At 43.3% G+C, this 19,344-nt stretch overlaps 1 long non-coding RNA gene across 3 annotated transcripts in view; it reads left to right on the plus strand.

The window, feature by feature from the left end:
- LOC144824924 (uncharacterized) overlaps positions 1-18,078 on the plus strand; it is a 364,565-nt gene extending 346,487 nt beyond the window's left edge. For all 3 annotated transcript variants that reach the window (XR_013609180.1, XR_013609182.1, XR_013609181.1), the window contains 2 exons: positions 12,004-12,144; positions 17,944-18,078. This is a non-coding gene — a long non-coding RNA (uncharacterized LOC144824924). The remainder of the gene's footprint in view (positions 1-12,003; positions 12,145-17,943) is intronic.
- Positions 18,079-19,344: the final 1,266 nt, after the last annotated feature.

Consider the following 19,344-nt stretch of genomic DNA (forward strand, 5'->3'; position numbering starts at 1 on the left):
TTAATGGCCTCGATGCCCGAACCGGCACGCAGGGCAGCATCCAGGAGCCCGTCAGCTCAAAGCTCAAGGGAGCCAATTAGTAAAAACCACCGCAATGGAGCGCACACCGCTAGCCCCTCCTCCGGATCGCCCCTCGGGATTCTGGTACTTGTAGTTCAGTAGTGGATCACCCAGGTAGGTGCAAGTCGGTACTTGTTGGACTGATGAATCCCTAGACCCGATACATGTCCCGGGTTTTTGTGTATCGCCCGAGACATGGCTCGGGTTTCGGGATAACTTCCCTCATCAGTAGAGAAAATGGTTTAGGGGTGGAGGAGAAGGCCGCCAAACAACAGTCAATGGCCTCGATGCCCGAACCGGCACGCAGGGCAGCATCCAGGAGCCCGTCGGCTCAAAGCTCAAGGGAGCCAATTAGTAAAAACCACCGCAATGGAGCGCACACCGCTAGCCCCTCCTCCGGATCGCCCCTCGGGATTCTGGTACTTGTAGTTCAGTAGTGGATCACCCAGGTACTTTCCGATGTCACTTTTCTGACACCTTTCTCTATCTGGTGCCCCAGATATTTCACCGATTTTGCACAGAACTGTAATTTGTCAGGGGCCACTTTATGTCCCTTCTCACACAGGTGATTCAGTAGGGCAATGGTGTCAATCACACAATCCCTATGACTTTTAGACGCCACCAAGAGGTCGTCTATGTATTGCACTAAGACAGAGTTTCCAGGTAAGACCAAAGTTTCCAAACATTTTTTCAAGATCTGATTAAAGATAGAGGGGCTCTCTGTGTACCCTTGAGGGACCTGGTTCCAGACATACACGTGACCATTGAAGGCAAATGAGAAAAGAAATTTGCTATCTGGATGCAAGGGAATGGAAAAGAATGCATGACACAGGTCTATCACAGTGAACCACTCAGCATCCCAGGGAATCTGATACAGAATCACTGCTGGGTTCGGGACAATAGGGCAGCAGGGGACTACTATCTTGTTGACTTTTCGTAGATCCTACACTACTCTGTACTTGCCACTAGGCTTCTTGATACCCATAATCGGGGAGTTACATGGGCTACTCATTACCTCCTGTATGATGTTTCCTTCTAGCAATTTCTGTATTTCCAGAGTAACACCAGCTCTCACTTCTGCATTCATTCTGTAGGGTTTAGTGTTGGGGTATACTGCATTGTCCTTTATTGCTATCTGTATGGGGTCCACGTTTTTCATTAACCCTACATCTTTCCCCGTAAAGTCCCACACCTCTGGCTTCACTGCTTCTTGGAGTTCTTTGGGCAAATCCTGCATGGTCATTCGTTTAATTTCTGAGTCAGGTCTGATCAGCATTAATTTATAAATGCCATCTTCATCTGGGGTCTGAAGTTCAACACCCTTTGGTGTGCAAAAGATGGTACAGTTCATTTTGCACAGCAAATCACGTCCCAGTAAGTTTACTGGACTGGTGTCGCAAACGACAAATCTATGCATTTCCTTAAAGTTTCCAATTGAGATCTCCATGGGCTTGGTAACAGGAGTACTAATCAATTGATTAGATACACCTACTACTTGGATGGCTTCTCCCGAGAGGGGTAGGTTTGGAACGTCCACTGTTCTCACAGTAGAACGGGTAGCGCCAGTGTCCAACAGAAAGGTGACATCATTTCCGTCAACCTTTCCTTCAATGTATGGTCCGGACTGGTCTACCGGCAAGGAGGCGCCAAGTACGCACTCCTCGTCCTCCCCTCTCAGGCCCCGTCAGTACTGGTCATCACAAAGGAAGGTATCATTTAATAGATACTGCGAAGTTGCTGCATTTCTGTTCTCATTGCTTTCCCAGACTTCTATCTCATCACCCTCTGTCGTTTTCCCCCTATGTACTTGCTTTGGTGCTCGGGGCACCTGCACTGTCGTTACCTGTGGTTGAGTCTTTCTTGGTCTTTCTTTCTGCGTCTGTGGAGTTAAATCAGGTGTTTTGGGGTTATCATCGGGCAAGTAAGGACACTCGTTACGCCAGTGTCCAATTTTGCCGCACTGATGGCAGGGAAATTTCTTCATAGCCTCTTCCCTGCTCATTTTGGGCCGGGGCTTACCTCCTCCCCCACCCACAGGACCTTTGTTCTCAGTGTTTTTGACCATGTTACTCAACTGTTTTTCCTGCTGTTCTGCGAGCTTCACCTGAGCCCACATGACCTTCTCCTTGAGAGCCTTTTTCTTTTCTGCCATCTCGTCCTCGCAGTACTTTGCGTACCGCAGGACCTCGTCTACCTTTTTGGTATGCCAACAGATTTTATTATCCTTTATCCACTGACAAATTTCGGGTCTTAAACCGTTTACAAACCTGTAAATGAAATGCGTCATATCCTTCATCTCGATGTTATCTATACCACTGTATGTTTTAAACACCTGCAACAGCCTTTCATAATAGGAGTGGACTGTCTCCTCTCTCTCCTGCGTTGTTCTATCTATCCTGGTCCAATCCGTTTCCTTTGCTGGCACCTTATTTTTCAAATGCTGAATTACTTGATCATATTTTTTCATTACTTCAATGGACGGCTCCCCTGTGGTAGAGTCCCTCGGGTACTCCTCACTAGGCCAGCCTATGGCTATTTTACACTCGGTCCATAGATCGACCGGGACCACAATGTCGAAAAACCCATCCAGGTCTTTCCACAGGCATTTTTGCACCTTTACGAACCTTTCCACTTGCCGGTACCAGTCAACTGGCTTTTTGCGCAATTTCGGGAAATCGTTAGTAAAGGACACAATATCCTGTCTGGACCATGGAACGTGCACATACCTCCCACCTGGCACTTCACGCATGGGGCATAATGTTTCAGGCTTGTCTACTTCTCTCAAAGGGAACTCAGGGGTAGCTTGTCTGGATCGAGCCTCATCTTTCTTTCGTGCCCACCTGCTTCTCCATTTTTCCACGTCTCCCCATTTTTGCAAAACTGCAAGCAACTCTTTAATTTGCAACTTCCTCCCTGACACATTCAAGTTCTCTAAATCTTTGTCTGAGAATTCAGCTCGGTAGGGTTTCTGCAAGGGCTTCGATCTGGAAATATCTATCCCCATACTAGCTGCAGTGTCTGTCAGCTTTTCATGGAGCACTCTTGTACTTCTGGTAAGGCTTTTACACATAAACAGCAACTCTTCTTCAGAGTAGGTATTTAATCTGTCTAATCCCACATTTCCTGCCATTACTTCCTCTATTTCTACTCTCAGTTTGTAGAGGTCCAAAGGTTTCATTTGCGGAGCCTGTTTTTCTAATTCCCGACTCCAATTTTCAATTTCTTCCGGGGTTACCAAAGAGACACTCCTAGTACCTGATGTTGATTCTAATTTAATTTCCTTCGCATCAAAAGGATTTTGCCGCTTCGGCACTCCCTTTCCGGTCTGTTTGTTTGGCAGGTCCAAGAACACAACTTCGGACTCTCACTCACTGGACTGATCGTCTATCAGTAGGGGCTCCTGCCTCGGCGGGGCCATGATTGGGTTCATAACTGGAGGGTTTGGACTTCCCTGATTATTCCCATACAACGGAACCACTTGTCCGATGGTTACCGGAATAGTCAAAGCCTCAGGACTGGCATTTAACTGGGATATTTTCTGAATTATTTCTGTCCTCTGTCTAGCTATGGCCTCTTGCTCCCTTTCATCCAGTACTCTTCCTAAGGTTCGGTCAGGTATTATCTGTGGGGTCAGGTGAGGGGTAAAACTCGGGGCAGTAGGATGCGTTTCACTTGGTCCTCCACCATAATTTGGTTTTGGGAACAAAGTTCCTGTGTCAAATGACCTGCGCTCTTCCCCATATGGAGGCTGCAAAAAGGGCACTCCTGAACCTAATGGCTTTTCTTCGTTCTCATAAAGAGGTCTGGGGAAGAAGGCTCTTTCACGGGAATATTTTTCTTCCGGGCTCACGGGCATACTAGGATATATATTTCGTACCTCCGCGGGTCCGGGATTCTCAAAATAGGGCAGTACCTGACCACCTCCCCCCCTACATAGGGATCTGTCCTCCTCCTTAATAGATGGACGCTGGGGATTCTCTCCTGCACTGGAAGGTCGGGCTCCCTCATAAGGTGGCGGACTTCTCGTAAAGATGTCATCTAACAATTCATCGTCTGACTCCCCAAGGGCTCCCCAATGCTTACTCTTTTCTGTCCTTTTCTCTCCCACTGAAGGGTTTCCTACTGGCATCATGGGAAACAGACCCTCAACAATCATGCTCTGCCTCCACTGTTTCATCTTTTTGTCCCTAGTCTCTTGTTTCAGCCTGGGGTACCACTTGGTCAGACCTTTGTCCATTCGGGGTTTCTCTCTTTCGAAAGCCTCAATCTCCCATTCCTCTAATGCCTCATACTGCGTTAGTCTCGGTCTGGGATGTAATTCATTCATTCGGGTTCTTAAATTAAATAAAATCCTACCATTGAAAGTACCGTCTAACGGAAAAGCCAATATTCCGTCATCTTTTGTGTATTTTACCCAATTCTCCAACCACACACAGGTATTGTACCCTCGGTCAAACATCATGAATGAGGCGGGAGTATTCGGTGGCGGGACAATAACACCCTCTCTGGACTTAATCGGTTTGTCCGTTTTGAAATAATTTTTTACCCTATTTACAAGGGACATCTTTCTCTTAGCTCCGTACACAATATCGTATCTATTGGCTTTCCACTGATCCCTTTCAAACCCTTGGTTTCTCGGATCGGGTCTAGTCTCTGGACAATACGAGTGCCACATACGATTTCTACGCTCAACTCTGTTTACAAAGTCACCTCCAATCAGAACGCGTCTTGCAATTCCGTGCGACCAATGAGGTGCACGCGTTCAAATATTTTCGGCCAATGGGTGCGCGGCCCCTTCGTGAGACTGTCCTCACGCTCTGGCGCTTCACCCCTCCTTTACAATTTCAGCCCCGCTACCCGCCCGCTGTTTCTACCAATCCCAGCGCGGCACGGAGTGACGTCAGAGACGCTTCGCGGCTGACTCCCTCCCTTCACAAGGTAACGGAAACTTTCTTTCCTTTGAAAGTGCTCAGTGCTTGGTTATTTTACAACAAATACACATTCGCCACAGTGCTCAAGTGTCTAGACAGGATAGCTTTGTTTTACTGCAAGTAAACTACTTCCATTTACTTTTCACGCGCTGCGGGTAGATCTCTTCCGCCTACCCTTCACTCTAGCATCGGTGAACCTGTTATTCCCCTAAACTCATCCACTTCTCCGGGATATATCCGAGTCTAAGGTTTCCCAGCGGACCCCTCTGCTTACACCCAAGCTCCGAGGCACCTGCTACTCTTCCGATGTGACCCTTACTAGGTTACGCCACTATGGGAATTTTGCCAATGAACCTCGTTACTGACATTTATTCACACATGTATTCAGAAAAACCCTAGTTAGTGCTTCCCGGTTATCCTAACCTGCACCTAACTTTCCTTAAGCCTGCGACCTCAGGACAATGGATTCTATTCACCACTTGCCCTTTCAATTCCCCGGGGAGTTCGGACAACACTGACTGACACGGTTTACAAATGCATGGATTAATACATATAACAATATAAGAACAAGAATAATAATGAAAAAACAATTCATGAATTTCAGCAGCGTATTCACAAGAGAGTGATCGGGTCCCTCGGAACAGCCGCTCTTATAGCAGCATTAATATACTAGCAGCTACCGACTTAACTAGTCTAACTAGTCCTACCTAACCTTTAGCTAGTCCCTAACCATCCTCTGATCTACCAGAAAAACTGATAGAGCGCGCGAGGTCACCCAGCCAATGATTTCGCCGTTTCCGGCTTCAGGGCCCATATACTTTCAATTCACACTATTCATTGACCAGGCGACTTCACGGGCTGCTACCAATTTGTGTGTGTTCCCTACCGTTATTACTCAGTGTACCCGACTTACCATCCACCGACACGGGTACCTATGACCTCAACGGATCAGGGGCCTAGCTGTAAAAGGAAAAAGCAGCAAATGCAAATTCAAATGACATTCAATACTGTTGTAAAATGACCACGGACAACTGGAAGTTTTAAAAGCTTTATCTAAAGTTCGTTTTCATCAAGCATCAAACTTACAAGAATAAGGCAATCAATAACCAAGATAATGAAAAGTACATAACTATAGAGAAATAAAGTCAGGGTAATCATTTAAATGTTAATATAAGATGAAAAAGGGAATGCTATGCATTTAAGGCAACAACTCTTTAGACAGCTTAAGTAAGGCCGTTCTAGACCATATCAGGAAATGACAAACTGCAATGCAAAATATGATTTCTAAAAGGTAGGGTAACATGGGAACATATCAAGAAATATGCAAATGACTTTTCGTTTCAATAATTGTAGCAAAAGCATGGAAAAATCAACATATGCAAAGGTATGTCTTTATTGAAGCAAAAGTCAGAAATATAGAAAGGTGCAAGTTTAAAGAATTTAGAGCAGTATTTACCTAGACTGGTGTGGAAACCAAACCCTGGCCATGGGTCAGTTAAGGACAGGAAACCCTCATGGAAGGATACCCCTCAAAGGACAGCAGGTGCAGAATGGACACCCAGGACAGGACAGGATACCCTCAGGACAGGACCGCTCAGGACAGGACCGCACCCGCAGTTTGGAAGCAACGCCTGCGCTCCACCCTCTCTGCAGCTATCGATCAAGACCCCGATTGGGTCAGCGAACTCCCAGCAAAGTGCTTCGCCAGCACTTTAAGGTTCAGTAGAACCTTAGTCTATGGTCAATTTCGGACAGAGTGCTCCGCAGCGCTCTGTATCTTCAGTCACCTATTGAGTACGATGGGTCAGTGACAGGTCAGCTAAACCAGACAAGTCGGACAAATTCCCTAGGTGAACCCAGGGTAGATATACTGTTTTGGGACAGGGTACCACCCCCCAAATGTTGCAAAGTGTCAGAATCCCCAATTTCGATTGGTCCAAAGGTAGGATTTGGGTAACACACCAATCACAACACACTATTTGGATGCCTAATTTACATTTCTGGGTACCGCCTAGCAAGATTGGGGTTCCCATGAGAAACTGCAGGAAAATACAATAGCAATTTTACAATGTTGCGGAATAGGGACACATGACTCCGTTCTGCTGGGTTTGCAGGTCAGTTCTCAGGAGCATCTTGCCCATCCCTGCCAGCTGGCCAAGTTCCATCAGCCAAGGTTGTCAGTTCCCCAGACAGTGGAGCATGCGCAGAAAGGCCCTCCAAGATGGCATTTGGTTCAGTCAGACCCCCATTTCCCGCGGTACATGAAAAGTAAGCGAGAACAAATTAATACATAGAAATATCATTATGAAAACATATCACACGGTTTGTACTTTCAACTTATCACTACGAAATATACTTATGCAGTCTAAATGTTAGCTACATATAAACAGATACAAGAGCAGTGGTACGAGCAGTACCACATTATTGGCAAAGCTATGTATTACACATGCGCATAAATTTCCCTCCAACTCTGCAGACACGTCAGGACACGTGAGTGTGGCTGACGCATGCGCAGTAACTAAATACTAGCGGCGGCCATATTAAATGACTCGAGTAAATTATTTTAGTAAAACACATATGCAAGCGTCAGGGAACCTCGTTTAAACATAAAGGAAACGTTAGTAAGACGTACAAATTATTACGTTGTTACACATAATCGAGGTTCATGAATACGGCAAGTCGCAAAATATGCGAAGCTTTGCTTCATCACTTACATCAAGGATCTATGAGGTATAATTTGCAGTTGAATACTCATGCAAAACATTGTGTTGATTGCTTCTCTTTTTTATATACAAAAAAGCTACAAGAGTCCTTTTCCTGCAACTACCCAGCTGACCAGTGACAAATGGATTTGTACTGGATGCTGCTATTTGATCTCTGGCGGACACCCTCTGAAACTTTAAATGTTTCATACTAAATATGCAGCTTTAAGTGTTTCATACTAAATATGTAGCTTACGTAATGTATGAAATCCCAAAAGTAGTGGTGGCCATGAAGGAAACCTCTATGTCTGGTCCAATTATTGCTCCTTTCCTGGAATCCTGGGTATAGTGCTATATGCCAAGGCCATCTCATCTTCATTCAGCAGGTCACACCAAAGTATCAACCACCTGCGGCTAATGTAGCATTTTGGGATGGGAATGCCCCCCGCAGGGTGTGCAGACATGTTCTACTGATCTAAGGAGGAAATGTGTTTATTTGAAATCGCAGTTTTTTTGTTTGGCCCTATCTTCACTCTAGTCTAGTGTGTACAGAGCGGCCTATGCTTTTTCCTTGACTGAGTGAGATCACAGGCCTATCCTGTGACCTGAAGGGGTACACCAAGTGTGGCCTTAGCATAGGGACCGTAGACTACTATCCTTACCGTAGGTTTCCGACATAGAGCAAAGGTGGCATAGAACCATGCTTTGTGAATACAGAGTTGTGGCTTGGCCCTTTTGTCTGTGTAACTGGAGTGGAGTCCTACTGGCTCACTGGTGAAAAGTTCTGCTTCTATGTGCTAAGTACAATCCTAGTGCTAACATCCCAAGTGCAAGTTGTGTGTGTATGTGTGTGTATGAGTGAACCATAGAAATGGAGGCCTGTGGGATAACCCAAGCCTGGCCTTGTATGAACAATTGAGGTTATTTCCCAAACAGTGAAATGTATTGCTGACTTCCCTGAAGCTGATGGAAGGAAACCTAGACAGTAAAGTGAGGAAAGAGGAGTCCGGGCCCTTTTAGAAATTCGATTAGGTCTTTCATTGAGAGGGGCTACTGATTAGTTTTCTGTAGCGCTGCCATTTGGTAGATGGTGTGTGTGAAGGGTGGAACTGCAGTCTCTGTTGTTCAAGGTGAAATGGACCCCTAGGCTATGGCTTGCATTTTGTCTTTCCTCTCATCACTCTTCAGTGTGGCTGATCACAGGCAGTTACAAAAGGCTCACTCCTTTGTGCATCTCTTGTGGGTACTCCAGACTGAGATTACCCTCCTGTAAGGAGCATCTCTTAACACAAAGGCTGTGTCTGCAGAATAGCCAGGAAAGGAGAACCAATTCAAACTGGTTCTGAAAGTGCATACATTGGGTCCACATCTCCTGTCTGCTATGACTACTTAAAAGTGGGACCCTCTAACCCACTTGTTATTCAAGTACCAATGTTCTCTAGGACCATGGAAGGGAGTATTATGTAGAGTAATCATAGGTTGGTGTGCAACTAGAGCTGGTATCTCTCTGACAAGTGACAAACAGCTTCCAACGTTCTGGGGACATCACCTAAGTACACCCCATGCTGCAAGAGCTCATTACCTGTCCTAAAGTGCCTACAAGCCATCCTACTTGATGAGAGAGGGAAGGAGCCAGTCATCCTTGCAGGTTGGGTGACTGTCCAGGAGGAGTGACGTGCAGTTTAACTCTTGTGTGGTGAGTTGGCAAAAGAGGACTGTGGAGAGCAATTTGAGTGCCCTGGTCCTGGAGGGCCCCAGATCTTTGAGTGCAATTCAGTTTTTGAATTGTATAGATTGTGGTGTAGCCTAACCAGTATTTTGAAAATGAGAAATACAGCATGACCTGAGCCACGGTCTCTGATCTTACAGGTGTAGCATTATCTGAGACACTGCCTGAACTGTTGAAGTTTTCAGCATGACCTGAGCCATTGTGTCCCAGATGTGAAAATTGTGGCATGTGTCTGAATTGTGAATCTGCCTCATGGCCCTAGCCACTGCACCTGCCTATATCACAGCATGATCCACAAATTCTCTACAACCACAACCGCAATATTCCTGAAGCCACTGCAAGCATGGGCTTGGGCGAGAAATCCGTTTTTTTTGTCGTCATATCAAGCAAAGATTAGATACAATAAGACCGGGATCCCAATCCAGAAGCTTTACCGATCCGAATCATTCTCACTTCTCCTAGAACTGTGAAGACCTTCTTGGACTGAGGTAGAATGTTGTCTTAAATCTCCCAATTCTTTGATTGGGCCACTCGTGGTACCCCCAACCTGCAGAGTCCAGAATTTGTTATTGCAGTGAGAATAATCATCGGACTCACTTCCTACCTTTTTCCATACCACCCAGAACTTCATCCACTTTCTTCCTTCTCTAATCAGGTACAACCTCTTAATCCTACGCACTCATGTCAACCACTCATTCACAGTCCGGGGGCTGCTATAATCCATTTTAAGCATATCTATCGTCTGGCATGTAAGAATAATACAAACAAAAGATCTTTCTGGCTGTTATTTAAATATAAAGGGCCCGTTGTTATTCGTCACCCCAAAAGTAGTTAGGTCCACGCTTACCTCTATGTTTTTTCCCATTATTTCATTTAATACCTTACCCACTTCAGACCAGAATTGTTGTAACTGGGGGAACTCCAGTAACATGTGTGTGTCATTAGCTTTTAACTCTCCACATCTCAGGCAACTTTTCTCCACATGCTTATTTATCTTGGATAACGTCCCCAGCGTCCAGTAAGCCCTGTGTAATGTAAAAAGATGGTTTTTCATAAGGGGTGCAGATTGTGTAACACGCCATAAAGTAGTCATAGATACTTGCCATAGGTGACTCAGATCCCTCGATGGCAAGGCTCTCTCCCAGAGCTACAAAGGAAGTGTGAAGTCTTCCTCTCCTGCTGAAATTAGAAGCCAGTACCATTAGGTGGATCTCTTTGAAACTCCTCCTCTGCTTCCGATTCTTCACCTAGTGCCTTCTCCATGCTTTTGGCCCAGCTTGTCAGTTGGTAATATTTGAACCTTGATAGTTTCCCATCTGTGCTTTTTTCCAGAGATTCCCAACTGACCAATCTCCTGCTTGTATCAGTTGACCCAACTTTGTTATTCCTGCTTGTTTAATGGGGATCGCTAATGTGTCTCTCGGGCATTCTGGAGTACCTGGCGAGTCCCAGATTGGAGAAAAAGTGCTGTAGTAAGATATTCGTAATATCTTCCTGATCTGATGCCAGATGAGGCAGGCAGCTCGTACGACCTTCAGCTTGACTTTTTAAAAATATTTTGGGTGACCAAATTGATACAAATAGAAATCATCTGTTAAAATGGACTTATAGTAGAAGGGATAGGAGTGATGTTCTTTGAGAAAAACTCTAAAACTTTTAAATTGGAAGGTTCTAAAGTAAAACAGCAGGTGTGGACTGGCTATTCCCCTATTGTCAAAGCCCAGCTCACCTGAGTTTCTGTTCAGTTCTGATGGAGGTTGAAGACAGTTTGACCCCACCCTGAAACTGCTTGTTCCAGCACACTAGTTTTAAACAGTGCACTAAGAACCAGAAGCTCAAGGAAAGGGGGGGAAGTGGATAAAATAAAAAAAGAGAGACAACACCGTTCTTGCGTTTCCACTGTAGAAGTGCTGCTAAAATCTGCGGCCCTCTGACTTCTGTAGAAACTGGTGCCTAATGAAACATAAACAAAGAACAGATAAGTGCAACATATCCCTAAATGTGTTCCTGACTAACCCTTAATCTATTTAGAAATTCTCTTCTAAAAGTACCTCTTGGATCCTGGTCTTTAGCTTCCAGGTTTGGAATGTGTTACTGTTCTGGGATGTGCTTTCTATTACTGTAACACTTCTATAAACTCAAACGAATATCATTATCAGAATTACCAACATCTAACATTCACCTTAATATAACTAAAGCCTAAATTCTTAATAGCAAACTCACTTTTCACACACATTTCCAGACTTTTTATGAAACAAATACTGTACTTTTACATCAAAATACAGCAGGTAATTTGTGCAAGTCCTTGACTTACTGTTTGCCTTGCTGTCAATGGTTTCCTCTGTTCGATTCTTAAAAAGTCCCATGTAAAACAATGTTTATTTCACAAAGTTCCACATAGTATTCTTGTAACAAAGGGTTTGAACCACAAAGTTTGTGGGAGATATCTTGTTCCAAATTGTCTTTACATGAATCCAGAAATCGCTGACAAAGTTCTTTCAGGTAATAAAAAGTTTTGCACTTACTTGTTGCTGAAAACGGATACTGATCAGTCTAACCTTGTCCTCTTTCTCTTTTGCAGGTTGATTGCAGGGGACAGAAGAGGGGCTGAAGCAAGAAGGAGCCGGCAACCGGAAGAAGGAGGAGCCAGCAGCCTCGCCCGTTGAAGCCAATGAAGGTCTGGAGAGAGCAGGAGTGCCAGCGCCGAAGGATCTGTTCTCAGGTAAGTGGGAGGTAGACGAGCACAAGCACTGGGTGAGGCTCAGGGGCTGCCTTTTATAGACAGGGCTGGGTGTGGTTCGAAGAGCTGGGTGTGGTTCGAAGAACTGGGTGTGGTTCTCACACGCAGGTGTGCAGAGCTTCAGTTATTATGCTGATGAGTTGAAGTAACACATGGCCTAGGGAGGAGTGCTCTAAATAAGCCTTGGTAAAAGCAAGGTCCAATGTGCAAACAAGACAGCAATGTCCAAACTTGTGAATACATTGAGCAACATACACAGAAGTCTTAGGGAGAGGTTGCGATAAAAAGAAAGGCTTTCAATAGTATGTTTAAAGAGAGCTATTACAGAGACCAATGCATAATATGTTTAAAGAGAGCTATTACAGAGACCACTAGTGCAATGAGAGGGGACATGCTCTTTGCTGTGCACAAACCCTAACAGTCGCTCCCCTCAAAGGTCCTCCTACTGGACGGGGGTTCCTTGGATTTTTTAGATAAAACTGTCTAATCAAGCGTGGGGCATGTACATAGGACGCTGGTTCCCATGAATTCTCAGTTTCATCATATCCTTTCCATTCTACTAAATAAAACAGACGTCCATGAATTCTTTTTGCGTCTTTTATGCTTTTCACTTCATATTCTAGATTTCCCTTAATTGTTATGGGTGGATGTGGTGGTTCGGGTCGGGTATTTGGGTTGTACGGCTTAAGCAAGGACACATGGAATGTAGCATGTACTGGGTATTCTTTAGGTAAGTCCAATTTTACTGTTACCGGGTTTACTATGGCAGTTATACTAAAGGGTCCAATGAAACGTGGTTGCAGCTTTCGGGATCCCTCTATATTTAGCTTCTTTGTGGAGAGCCATACTTTGTCACCGATTTTATACATTGGGGCCTCAGATCTGTGTTTGTCTGCCTGTCTTTTCATGCTTTCTTTGTACTTTAATAAATGTTTCCTGGCCTTGTCTTGAATGTCACCTAATCTCGTTAGTCTATCTGTTACTGTAGGCAACAGGGAATCTTCTAATAAAATGGGTATAGCTCTCGGATGATACCCCTGCATGAAATAGAATGGTGAGCAAAGTAGAGCTGCATGCTCAGTATGATTATAAACAAACTCCGCTACAGAGAGAGCTTCCAACCATTCACTAGAATAATCAGCCGATAAAAAACGTAGCGTTTGAAGTAAGGTTTGGTTTAGTCGTTCAGTTTGTCCATCTGTTTCTGGATGGAAAGCAGTAGATAATGCCACATGCATTTTCAGTTTTTCGCATAATTTTTTCCAAAATCCAGAGTTGAATTGGCTACCTCGGTCTGACACCACTTTACTTGGCAAACCATGTAAACGCACAATTTCTCTTATGAAAATATCTGCAAATTCTGCCGCAGTTGGCAATTTCCGTAATGGTACAAAATGTGCCATTTTAGACAAAAAATCCACTATCACTAACACTGTTGTGAAGGATTTTTCTGGTGGTAAACCTACAATAAAGTCAACACTCACAGTGTGCCAAGGTTGTTTGGGTGATGGCATTGGTATTAACAAACCGTCAGGGGCCTTATGAGAAGATTTATGTCTTGCACACACTGGACAGGTAGTGACAAATTGCTTAATGTCCTTACTCATATTATCCCACCAAAAGTGTTTTCGCACATTTTCTAGGGTTTTTACCCAGCCAGGATGACCTGCCAACGGTGAGGCGTAATACCAAATTATCACCTGTGTTTGTAATTCTGTGGTGGGCACTAACAGCATGTTGTCGTGATACAATACACCTCGTTGTATTGAGTTATGGGAATCCTTTAACCAATCTTGAGGTGCTATTTGCATGTGTGCATTATATAGATCTGTGATGAAATCCTTCTGTTGTACTGGTGACAAAAGTTTTTGGGGAGGAATAATGGGTTCTCCTATTTTGTCTTGTTTCATGTCTGAGGTATGTCCGTATATAGATAACACATCAGATTGAATTTGTTGTGCACCTGGTCTATAGGTTATAACAAAGTCAAATGTACTAAAAAAATTTAACCAGCGCATCTGACGTGGAGTTAATGCTTTTAGTGATCCAAAAAACTGTAGGTTCTTATGGTCAGAAAAGATGGTAACAGGGTACTTGGCTCCCATTAAATGGTGCCTCCATTCAGAAAAGGCTACTTTGATAGCTAATAGTTCTCTTTCAGCCACAGTGTAATTTTATTCAGCTGGTAATAACTTTTTGGAATAGAAGGCTATCGGATGTAATTGGCCATCTACTGCATCTCGTTGAGAGAGAACTCCTCCTAAAGCTACTTGTGAAGCATCCGCTTCAGCAAAAAATGGCAAGTCAGGATCAGGATGTTTCAGAATTGGGGCTGAAGTGAACTTTTGTTTCAGAAGTTGAAAGGCGTGTGCCGCCTCATCAGACCAAAGAAATTGTTGCCCTTTCCGCAACAAGTTGGTTATTGGGGCTGCAATGTCTGCAAAATGAGAAATAAACCTCCTATAAAAATTGGCGAAGCCCAGAAATTTCTGAACATCCTTCACAGGTGATGGTTCTGGCCAATCAGTAATAGCACTAATTTTCTTTTCATCCATAATTATTCCTTGAGGTGACAGGCAGTATCCTAAAAAGTCCACTTTGCTGACATTAAAAGTACATTTTTCTAGTTTAGCAAAGAGATGATTTTTTTTTAACTTTGATAATACTGCACGAACATGTTGGGTATGTTATTCCGGGTTCTTAGAGTAAATGAGGATGTCATCTATGTATACTATGACACAAACGTCCAGGAATTCGTGTAGGACCTCATTTATAAAGAATTGAAAGGCTGCAGGGGCATTACACAACCCAAAGGGCATTACTGTGTACTCAAATAGACCAAACTTTGTCTTGAAAGCTGTCTTCCACTCATCCCCCTCTTTTATTCGGACCAGATGGTAAGCTCCCCGCAGATCTAGTTTAGTGTATACTGTAGAATGTCTTAATTGATCCAACAACACAGGTATTAGAGGAAGAGGATATTTATTTTTTATTGTAGCCTTATTTAGTCCTCTATAGTCGATACACGCGCGCAGAGATTTATCCGGCTTCGAGATAAAAAAGGTGGAGATGACACCGGAGATGTGGAATGTCGGATGAACCCAGACTGTAGTAGGTCGTCTAGGTAAATTCTTAAGTATTTGGTCTCTTCGTCAGTCAAAGCATATACTCTGTGGGGCTCCTGGGATAAGATCTATACGCAGTCATATGACCGATGTGGGGGCAACACACTAGCCTTCACTGGATCAAAAACGTCTTTAAAGTCAGAATATTCAGGAGGGAGACTTGGTTTGTCTTATGTAACACTAGCACAGTGTATTACTGTGCTCTGTTCTGTACCTGCTTCTTGATAGCAATTGGTTCTACAGAATGAGGAATCCAAAGTAACTGTTCTGTTCACCCAATCAATTTTTGGGTTATCAGTTGTTAACCAGGGTACCCCGAGAATCAAGCCAAAATTAGGGGTATCTATCAGATCAAAGCTAATCATCTCTGTGTGCCCGTTTTGTCAGACCATGACAAGGGGACTTGTTTGTTTTGTGATTAATCCAGAGGTTAATTCTGACCCATCCACTGCACATACTGCTTCTGGACAAGGCTTTAGGCAAATAGGAAGACCTAATGTGTTAGCTAACTTATTATCCACAAATTTCCTGTTGCTCCTGAATCCAGTAGGACAGGGAGAGAATGTCTAACTTGGGTAGTAACAATTAAAAAGATCTGAATTATGAAATGTCTAGGTATGTGCGGTACCATGAAGGCTGCAGAATTAGAGGTTTGATTAGGATGTTTTCTCGAACAAGTAACCTCCCCCCTTGTCGAGCTTGATCGTTTCCCGACTCATTTGAGGAGATAGTTTTAGGTTTTACTGGACATTCTCTGGCAAAATGTCCTGCCTTGCCACAATATAAACATAATTGAAGTTTTCTCCTTCTTTCTTTTTCCTCTGACGTGAGTGGACCTCTGAGTGTTCCTATTTGCATAGGCTCAGGTTCAGGGAGTTTATTATCTGTGTCTTTCTTCTCATGTCGAATAAAAGTTAACCGCGATTCCAGTTTGAATTTATCTCCCTTTCTTTCTCCTAGTCTGTGTTACAATTTCACGACTAAATCTCCAAAGTCAGAATAGTCTTCTGGCAAACCAACGATATGAGCCAGCGCGTCTTTTAATTTGTCTCTCCAACCTTTATAAAAAAGGGAGACACGCTTTTCTTCTGGCCAACGTGTCTCGTGAGTAAACGATTAAAACTAGTGAGATAGGTCAATAAATCCTTGTTACCTTGTTTAAGATTTAAAAGCTCATTATCACTTGCCTGCATAAAAGTGTGTTTTGCAAAAAGGCTGATCATAGTACGTTTAAATTGATTCCAATTATGGAGGATGGGATCATCTCTATCCACGAAAGGAATTGACCAATTGGCTGCTGTACCGCCCAAATAAGACAAGACGAATGCCACTTTCGTAGCATCAGTAGGGAACTGTTGTGGTTTACAAACAAAGTGTAATTGACATTGATTGATAAAAACATGGAATTTGTTACTATCTCCATGAAAACGTTCAGGTGCTGCTAAAGGCACAGCATTAGGAACATTAACAGTAACCTCAACTGGGGGAGGGAAAGTTGTATATTTTGCTCGCGCCCCTGTCTCTGAGGAGGTTTTAAACAAAGGCGTAAAAGCTGTGTTACACTGGGATTTCCTAGGTTTATACCTGCTTAAATCCTTTTTTAAAAAGGTGTTTTCCAACTTTAATTACTCTATTTCCTCTTGCATATGTTGCAAGATGCCAGACACTGATTCATTATGGGTCAAGTCCTCGGTTAGGGCCTGCGCCATATCTGTGACGTCAATGCCCTCTGTTTCTTCCCCGGTATTCATCGTCCAACAGAACTGAATATTTTAAAGGCTTGTGCTTCTGTCAAAGTCCAGCTAACCTGAGTTTCTGTTCAGTTCTGATGGAGGTTGAAGACAGTCCGACCCCACCCTGAAACTGCTTGTTCCAGCACACTAGTTTTAAACAGTGCACTAAGAACCAGAAGCTCAAGGGAAGGGGGGAAGTGGATAAAATAAAAAAGAGAGACAACACCGTTCTTGCGTTTCCACTGTAGAAGTGCTGCTAAAATCTGCGGCCCTCTCTGACTTCTGTAGAAACTGGTGCCTAATGAAACATAGACAAATAACAGATAAGTGCAACCTATCCCTAAATGTGTTCCTGACTAACCCTTAATCTATTTAGAAATTCTCTTCTAAAAGTACCTCTTGGATCCTGGTCTTTAGCTTCCAGGTTTGGGTTGTGTTACTGTTCTGGGATGTGCTTTCTATTACTGTAAAACTTCTGTAAAATCAAACGAATATCATTATCATAATTACCAACATCTAACATTCACCTTAATATAACTAAAGCCTAAATTCTTAATAGCAACTCACTTTTCACACATTTCCAGACTTTTTATAAAACAAATACTGTAATTTTACATCAAAATACAGCAGGTAATTTGTGCAAGTCCTTGATTTACTGTTTGCCTTGCTGTCAATGGTTTACTCTGTTCGATTCTTAAAAAGTCCCATGTAAAACAATGTTTATTTCACAAAGTTCCACAAAGTATTCTTGTAACAAAGGGTTTGAACCACAAAGTTCGTGGGAGATATCTTGTTCCAAATTGTCTTTACATGAATCCAGAAATCGCCGACAAAGTTCTTTCAGGTAATAAAAAGTTTTGCACTTACTTGTTGCTGAAAAGGGATACTGATCAGTCTAACCTTGTCCTCTTTCTCTTTTGCAGGTCGATTGCAGGGGACAGAAGAGGGGCTGAGGCAAGAAGGAGGCGGAAACGGGAAGAAGGAAGAGCCAGCAGCCATGCCCGTTGAAGCCAATGAAGGTCTGGGGAGAGCAGGAGTGCCAGCGCCGAAGGAATTGTTCTCAGGTAAATGGGAGGTAGACGAGCACAAGCACTGGGTGAGGCTCAGGGGCTGCCTTTTATAGACAGGGCTGGGTGTGGTTCGAAGAGCTGGGTGCGGTTCGAAGAACTGGGTGTGGTTCTCACAAGCAGGTGTGCAGAGCTTCAGTTATTATGCTAATGAGTTGAAGAAACACATGGCCTAGGGAGGAGTACTCTAAATAAGCCTTGGTAAAAGCAAGGTCCAATGTGCAAACAAGACAGCAATGTCCAAACTTGTGAATACATTGAGCAACATACACAGAAGTCTTAGGGAGGGGCTGCGATAACAAGAAAGGCTTTCAATAGTATGTTTAAAGAGAGCTATTACAGAGACCAATGCATAATATGTTTAAAGAGAGCTATTACAGAGACCACTAGTGCAATGAGAGGGGACATGCTCTTTGCTGTGCACAAACCCTAACACCCATGTTATTTTTTCCTGCATAGTTTTTTCCATGCTATACGCACTCCCTTTGATGCCCAAATGAAGCTGTTAATTTCGCTTTCTATTTTTTAAACCATTTTGTCTTAAATTTCAGAGGTATAGTTTTAAAGATTAAAGTGAATTTTGTCAGGATCATCATTTTTTTTGCATTTGATCTCCCCATTAATGACAATGGGAGTCCACTCCAGGTTTTCAGGAGTTTCCCAGCCTCTTTCATCTTTATGTCAAAGTTTGTACGAGCTGTCCCATCAATATCCTGTAGTAGTTATATTAATAGATATCTAATTCTATTTTTTGCTCCTGGGTGTGGGAATGGGGAGTTCCATTCCATAATTTCGGTTTTTAGATGGTTGACTTGATATCCTGAGACTCTCCCATAGTCATCTAATAGCTTATTAATATTTGGTAAAGATGTCATGAGGTTGTTAGTGAAAACCATCAGATCATCATCGTATAGCACCACTTTTTTCTCCCATCCTTGAAAGCTAAATAGAACAACTCCCAGTGATGTTCTTATGGAGTAAGCTAATGGCTCAATGTATAAATTAAATAATATTGGAGAGAATCATAAATATTAATAATTGCCATCCAAAATGTATCACCTAAATTATATTTGCTGATTACCTTCCAAAGAAATACCCAGTTCACTCGGTCGAAGGCCTTAGTGGCATCGAAGGTAAGAATCGCAAGGGGGATGTTCTCTTGGGTGGCTATATCAATTGTTCCTATAAGTTCCTGTGTTACTTCATGCAATTGTATGTCCATAATAAAGCCTTTTTGATCAATATGGATTCCCTTGT

This window comes from Lissotriton helveticus, chromosome 3_1, assembly GCF_964261635.1.
Source record: "Lissotriton helveticus chromosome 3_1, aLisHel1.1, whole genome shotgun sequence".
Lineage (NCBI taxonomy): Eukaryota > Metazoa > Chordata > Amphibia > Caudata > Salamandridae > Lissotriton > Lissotriton helveticus.